Below are 7,400 nucleotides of genomic sequence, written 5' to 3'. Positions count from 1 at the left end.
CAAAAAAATTTATTTCAAAATTTTCCCAAATAGCGAAAACAGATATAACATCTAGCTGGGGCTGGTAAAGGGAAAAATTAGCACCTTGGGAGGATCAATTCCCTTTAGTTAATTTTCATCAAAAGAGTCATTCATAGTACTATGATGTCTCCATTTGAGGTTGTTTAGGGTTTTTGACCCACAAACCCCCTCTGATTCACCCTTTTCCAAGATGTTGTTTTGAGTTAGGATGGAAGCAAAAGGGTCGAGGCCATGAAGAAGTTGCATGAGAAGGTGAGGCTTCACCTTGAGAAGAATCAAGAAAGACGCGCTGGGCGAGAAAGCAAATAAAGTCAGCAGTAGTTGTACTTGAACTCGGGAGATCAATTGCACATTTTTATAAGAAAGGTTTCCAAACAAAAATGGGGGCAATGTTGATGCCTAGAGGAGATGGTTTATTTGAGGTTCTTGAGCGACTTAATGACAATGCATACAAGATTGATCTTTCTCCAGAATATCAAGTTCATAACACCTTCAACATGTGTGATCTCTCACTTATGGACGTGAATGATAGTGAACCCTTAAATTTGAGGAAAAATTCTTTTCAAGAAGGGGATAATGATACAATCCAAGTTGCATTGGCCTTTCACAAGGACCCAAGATCGTGAGCTTCAAGCAAATCAAGGGTTGTTCATGAAGAGGGACATACTTGAGTACACTCTAGAGCCTTCCCGAGGATTCCAAGTGTTGATGATTGCATGAGAGGATGGAATGGAGAAGAGTGAAGAATATGGCTATGCATGCAAAGAGGCTAATACTTAAATTCAAGCTTTTTCATGTTTTCATTTCAAAGGAAGACCACCCAAACAAGGCCCTTACTTCATTAAGGGTATATTTGTAATAGCTGGCTAGTCTTTCTTACTATCCTAGTATAAGTAGTAGACTTAATATTTCCCTAGGTTTTTAAACTATTTTGAATATTGATGTTATTATACTCTTTGAGAGTTGAGAGCTTGTTGAAGCCTTTGATTGTGAACCTCGTTGAGAGGATTGGTTGCTTGGGACATTAGTTCCCTTGAGGTCATCCTAAGAGATTGATGCTTTGGTTGAATGCTATTTGGAGGTTTTAGCTAATCTAGAGCTTTAGTTGCCAAATTGTGTCTTCCATTGTGTCTTTCTAGTTATCCCTTTTCTTTTCTTGTTGAATCCTTGTCTTTCCATATCTATTATTATATCAGCTAGTAATCAACTGATCATGATTAACCCTTATCCACTAATTAGGTTAACTACAGTCAATTAGGGTCTTAGTCGATACTTTGAGATTTTGAAATTTATTTCTCAAATTTCGCCTATCTTATTCTTCTAGTCTTTAATCTCTCGCTTCCGCATTATTTTCTTGTTTTTTCTTTCAAGTAACCAGGTGCTTGTCACCATAAGTACTACATAAAGCACCAGACATCATGCACTACACTTTTACCACTAGGCCAAAGCCCCGGGGGCTTTTTCGAGCTACTTCTTTCCCAACCCAAAACATGAAATAAACCAAAGAATGTCACCACTATTGTCAAAGGCGTGCTTAAGCTTTAAAGTGAGGCGCAAAACATGTTGAGCTCTTTAACTCACTTCATGTGTGCTTCAGTATCATCATCAGGGCTCTAAGGCATATTTTTCCTTGCCAATGAGGGTTATCCTGAAGATACAACACTAAATAATTGATATTTCACTGTATCATATTTTTTTTCCAGTTTCTTTGTCGATATATTTGTTATTCATGCTTATAAATATAAATCTTGGAGTATGCATACATATTTGTATTTTTTCTTCATTTGTGCCTTTTTTTCATTAATGCCCAGGCTTTATTTACACTTTGCGCTTAAAGCCCCAAAGGACCTTAGAGCTTTTTTGCGCTTTTCACTTTTGATATTACTGAATGCCACAATGAAGTAGCTTCTGGTGTCAACCTTTAAAGTTATCTTCTTTCTTTGCCCCTAACTGGTGCATCTTGTATCAATCAAATGATCAAAAAACGGGAAAGTTGAGGCGTACGCAATTCGTGGGCAGCTGATCCTATAGGAATTAAGACTCATTGCAGAAAATACTGAACTTCTCCTGAACAAACTACATTTCATGAGAAGTTAAATACGAAATGATTGGAAAAATAATGTCAACCTTCAACAGAAATAAAATGTACCACCTATTGATCCATATTGTATTAGGCTAGTAGCCCCACTCCCTGCATACAGCTTTAGAAAGCAGATAGATCCTCTCCAGATCAAGGATTCATTATGCTCGGCCCTGATAGCTTCTTTGAGGAGCCATAAAACCAGGGCGGTGGCGCTACTGACAGTTCTACAGAATCAGCAAGCAACATAGACATGTGATGGGAGTATAAGTTACCTATACGTGCAATTTGTGGTCCATTTTATACTTCTCAATGAGGTGAACTGGATAATAGTATGTGTGGTTCCTCGCTTTTAGTTGCTTAATACTTAGGTGAGGTCGCAAGACATGTTACGAAGTAAATGGAGAAGATTTGGACTCAAATTTTTTCAAAGATCAAGTGTTCAAGCACCCCCCATCCACCCCTCCAAGAAGTCGAATAGCATAAAAACAGATTTAAGTGCCCATTGTGCACCCCATTCACGTAATTATGCGACCTGGGAACGGAAGGTAGGTAGAAAATAGTACGTAGCGCGCAATTGTGCGCCCTCAACGAGCTGAAATTTAACAAAGTCAGAACCTAGTGTGCAACTACGCTCCCTTGTCACGCAGCTGTCGACTCTCTGCCACTGAAATCATAAAAGGGGCAATTTTGGAAAGATGGGATATTAGCCTTAACCTATAATAGCTTAAAACTCATCTTGTTGACGGCATAGAAAAAGGAAGAAATATCTAACAGAAGAATCAGAGTTCCAAGGAAGAAGTTGAAGATTTAGAGAGTTCTTTGTTGTCATATATTACTTTCTCTATGTGGCCATGAACTTTTGTGATTTCAATACTTCATTATTTGGATTGAACGCCATTATGGAGTAACTTTCTTCTAGTTGGATTTATTTGCATCTTATTAGTTAAATCAATCAACTAATTTGCTCCTTACATCGATTGTTGATTTGATTAACCCATTTTTAAGTGATCCGAACTTCTAATCCAAATAGGTTGTTTGATTCCATTATTTTTCTAAGTGTGTTTGAATGATCAAATTCATTTATTCTTGTCATAACTGAGAGGAAAGACTAATACTAGACATATTTTTGATCATATACAGATAACCGAGAGGGTCTATATCTATTTGTTGGAATCTAGGGTTAATTGATCAATTATCTTCCATACTTAAGGCACTATGTTTTATACCTTGACTAATTGTACAATTAGTGAAGGATATAATAGCTGGGTGTAATCGGGAGAGGCACCTGTAACTTAGAAGGTGATTAGATGAAGAATCTTCGAAACTTAAGGCATTATTATTCCTTAGTTATTAGTATAACCAAGAGGAGTCCTTATAACTAAGAAGGCCGTAATAGTTGGTAGTAATCGAGAGAGGCATTTATAGCTTATAGAGGATTGAATTATAGGATAATGAACACCATAGGTATTACATAGGTGAAGTGTAGATTTAACTATTTTAATAAAGATTAGAACCCTTTGCCATCAATTGTATCTTTAACACTGTTTTATCATTTGGATTTACTTTAATTATAGAACTTTTCATCAACCTATCTGGTTTCTCAAATAGTAATTTAACAATACTAATTAGCATATTATAAACTCAATGCTCATGGAATCAATATTTTCCATAATATCTTTGACCAGAGCGAGCTCTAATTTTATACACAAGGAAAATGCTCGTCAACATGTGAATTTTGTCTCATCACCCACAACGAAGTAGAAAGCCCTTCGCTAGGCCTAAGCATGATCGTCATAGAAATCACAATCGACAGTCATCAACTAACACTCATGACAACAACATACGATGCTAGTAATCACCTTCTAACACATTTTTTCACCTATCGCTTAGCCTATAGGAACTGATAGTACCCCACAAAAGAACTTCTTGCCTACTGAGTACCATCCATGCTACAAAATATGAGAACATTCACACAAACTTGAGGGCAGTTTCATCTAGTGAAAATTAGAAATGTCATTATATGTGAGATCTAAATTGGAAGTTAACTTAAGGCACTTAACTTTCACAAATTAAATCGAAATGTACGAAGCAATGCTAAAGACCTCTTCATTTGACTTTTATCCTTAACTTTTCCAAAATGCCTTATGAAAATGTACCCAAAAGTATGTTCTTCCTTCTTATCAAAACAAGACCAGGCTACTTCCACCACCGCACACCAATAAGACAAAAACACAGAGCAAGAAAGTAATAACATGGAAGTCAGTATATGGGAGATCCCAATAGGAGTTTTTCTTCTTCTATTTTTTTTTTCTTTTTGGATAAGGTTTAGTTAGTTTATTAACCTGATGTTCCAACTTAAGACACTTAACTTTCACAAATTAAATCGAAATCTAAGAAGCAATGCTGAGAGACCTCTTGATTTGACTTCCATATAATCCTCAACTTTTCCAATATACCTTTTGAAAATTGACCCAAATATATGCTCTTTCTTCTGATCAAAACAAGAGCCAGCTACTTCCAACCTCACATACTAACACAACACAAGCACACAGAGCAAGAATATTAAACATTAATCACAAACTCTACAAATGGGACCTTACAAAGACACGCTAATGGTAACGTTCAAACTGTAAAAATTATAAACATAAATCACAAACCTGCAACAAGATCAGAGTCAACAATGTAAACATATGTCCCCCATAGCTGGCCACCTCTCACCTGTGAATTTTATACAGAATAACAGTAAAGATGCCATAATGAGCATATACAGTTGACAAAGAAAGGAAAATTCCAGAAGCATATAATATAAGGGAAGTATTAAAGTCAAGGTTAAAGAATGCTCCATCATGAAATGTCATCAAATTAACTTACTTATACTGCTTTGAATGAAAAGTAAAGCAAGCTTCAAAAACTCGAATACACTAAAACTTGCTCTTCTCTATTCTAGTACATTTTAATGACTCTCTCTCTCTCTCTCTCTCTCTCTCTCTCTCTCTCTCTCTCTCTCTCTTTTATTTTTCTATTTCTTCTATTTTTGGTTGAAAGCTTACATTGTACTGAGACTTTACCAACAATGACAACATACACCGTGAAATCCCACAAAGTGGGGTGTAGAGAGGGTAGAGTGTATGCAGACCTTACCCCTACCTTGGGAGATAGAGAGGATGTTTCTGGTAGACCCTTAGCACAAGGACAAGCAATACAAAACAGTACGAAAACAGAAATAACGGAGGCGAATAAGCCATGGCAAGAGATCTCTAGCCTCACACAAAAATAAAAATGCCATAACAGAGAACAACTAGGAAGCAAAAGAATAGTAAGATATCGGATGGCACTAAAAGTTATCAGTTTCTTTTGTACTTCACCATTTAGGCCCTATATATTTGGCGGGGAAAAGATATATCTAAACAAGTTTTCAGGACTGTAAGAAGAAGAGTCATGCTGCAAGCATATGTTGGACATAAAGTACATACGTTTTTTAAATAAAAAACTGGTAATTGTATTCTATATCATACGAGCGAAATAGTACATAGGTTATACTGAAACTATATTTACAAGAGTGCTCCAAGACTCTACTGTTTTATGCCTATATTGAATCTAAAACATCAATGATAGTAACAAAAGATCATCTGAGTAGACCTGATTACACAAAAAATAAAGCAGTAAAATACAATTCAACTTGACCTTCTGCACACCGATCTCTATACTATTAAAACACCTAGAGTTTCTCTCATTCCAGATTGTCCACCATACGCTGGCAGAGACAATTCTCCATCTGTTTCTATTCTTGGCCTACAAGCCTGCCTCCTCCCAACTCTTTAAAGCCTCAGAGACCTTTCCAGGCATGGTCCAAGATATACCTATAAGATTTAAGAATATTCTCTAGAGGTGTGTAAACTAGCTGTTACACCTCGAAAAAAAATTTCATATCATCATGTGGTAGATAGACTAATGCAGGGTAAGAAGTATGTGATGTCCCTATAAGTAAGAAAGGTTACTTAACGGTTCTAATTAAGATTCCAAAGACATTTGAGGTAAGAGAAGAAAGTCCGTTGAGGAAGGCAAGGCATAAGTCATGTTTTGGAAGGGTTTTGCAAAGTACCGAACTAATATTGACTTGATGATGTCTTGAGAAAGAGTTATGACGCCCCTTAGGTTGTTAATGAAGTGTTAAACAAGTTCTAAGAAGGTCCCATAGGGATTGGATATCAAACAAAACGACGAGATTAACTTCAGAAAAATGGAGTTATACGATCACTTATACGGTCCGTATAACTTTATACGGTCCGTATAAGGGTCCGTATAACCTTACAGAAAAGGGGATTTCCCTGATGGTGAAATACGGTCACTTATACGGACCGTATAATATTATACGGATCGTATAAGGGTCCGTATAAGTCCCGTCGGGCTGAGTAATTTCCAAGTATAAATACATGTTCCCACTTCTAATTTTTGCATTCTTCCAACTTCACCACTTCTCTCAAGACCTCTAGAAGGCTCTACATATTTCACTAACATAAATTCAAGGGAGATCAAGGATCAAACACCATAATCAAAGGAAATCAAGTGTATGGGTGCTCTTTAGGGTTACTAGAAGTCAAGAATCTCTTTGGAGTGGAAGTAGGGTTTTCTCCAAGTGAAGCATTTCCATCCAAAAACCATTCCTTCACAATCAAAGGTGATTTTTATGATCATTTAATGCTATTAAGAATATTGAATGGTTGAAAGACTTGGATTGAGGAGGAAAGTGGAATATGGAGCTCAAATATGAAAATAGTGGAATTCGTGAATAGTAACTTGACTTGAATTATAATTCTTGACATGTTATGAGTATAATATAGTTATAAATGGTATTAAGAATATTAGAGAAGAATTATATGAGGGGGAATGTGATGTTGTATTATGGCTATGGTTATGAAGGACTTTGAGAGGGAATTTTGAGAATATAATAATGACTAGCTTAATTATTGATGTTTGGGAGTTGTTATATTATATGGAGAAAGATGTAGAAACAAAGGAGATTCTTCCCAATTTTCATTAGCTTTATCTTAGCTTCAAGTATGTTTCCGATTATCTAATCTTAGTAGGAATTCCTTTGAATGTAGAAATACGAACTTGGAAGGAAGCGTTTAGTCGGCAAGTTAGAAAGGCGAAAAGGTATGTAAGGCTAGTCCCTTCTTCTCTAAGGCATGATTCCTATAACATGACTTTTTATCTTTCCATGACTCTCTTATATTCCGGAAACTATGAGTCTATGATTATTAAGAGCTTCTCATGAAATAAAGATAAGAGATGC

This window comes from Lycium ferocissimum, chromosome 6 (assembly GCF_029784015.1).
Source record: "Lycium ferocissimum isolate CSIRO_LF1 chromosome 6, AGI_CSIRO_Lferr_CH_V1, whole genome shotgun sequence".
Taxonomy (NCBI): domain Eukaryota; kingdom Viridiplantae; phylum Streptophyta; class Magnoliopsida; order Solanales; family Solanaceae; genus Lycium; species Lycium ferocissimum.
Note: the sequence above shows the minus strand (reverse complement) of the source record.